We start from the raw sequence: 405 nt of genomic DNA, 5'->3' as shown, positions 1-405 counted from the left end.
TGAGTGAGGCCGGCCAAGTACCAAAACAAACTTGTAGCCAATCAGCAGTAAGGGGTGTGTCTACTCACGATGGGGATGGGAGAGCGCTCCGTGCACAGGACGGACATTAGCCTAGCCGAGCCGAGCGACGACAGAAAGATATGGCAGATAAAGCCGAGCGACGACAGAAAGATAGAGATGGCAGATAAAAAAAACAAGAGGAAAACATCTGCGGAACAAAAGATGGCTTACGATAAGGCAAGTAGTAGGACCCGTGTAAATATCGGATCAGCTTTCCAGCGCTGGAGAGAACTCAAGGAGCGGGAAGGCCTGCGGTCGGACGCCGAGGTTGCTTTCTTCTCGATAGGCGAGTAACATTGGTTTTGCTTTGTTTCACAGAACTAATATATGCTGGCTTTTGCTTGA

General features: G+C 49.6%; 1 protein-coding gene across 2 annotated transcripts in view; it reads left to right on the top strand.

The window, feature by feature from the left end:
* LOC107727008 (oxysterol-binding protein-related protein 2-like) overlaps positions 1–405 on the top strand; it is a 19,215-nt gene that overhangs the window by 7,580 nt on the left and 11,230 nt on the right. The gene's annotated exons all lie outside the window — the stretch shown is intronic.

This window comes from Sinocyclocheilus rhinocerous, unplaced genomic scaffold (genome assembly GCF_001515625.1).
Source record: "Sinocyclocheilus rhinocerous isolate Xijiao unplaced genomic scaffold, SAMN03320098_v1.1 scaffold666, whole genome shotgun sequence".
Taxonomy (NCBI): domain Eukaryota; kingdom Metazoa; phylum Chordata; class Actinopteri; order Cypriniformes; family Cyprinidae; genus Sinocyclocheilus; species Sinocyclocheilus rhinocerous.
The sequence above is the reverse complement of the archived record's forward strand: the minus strand, read 5'-3'. Positions and strand labels throughout refer to the sequence as shown.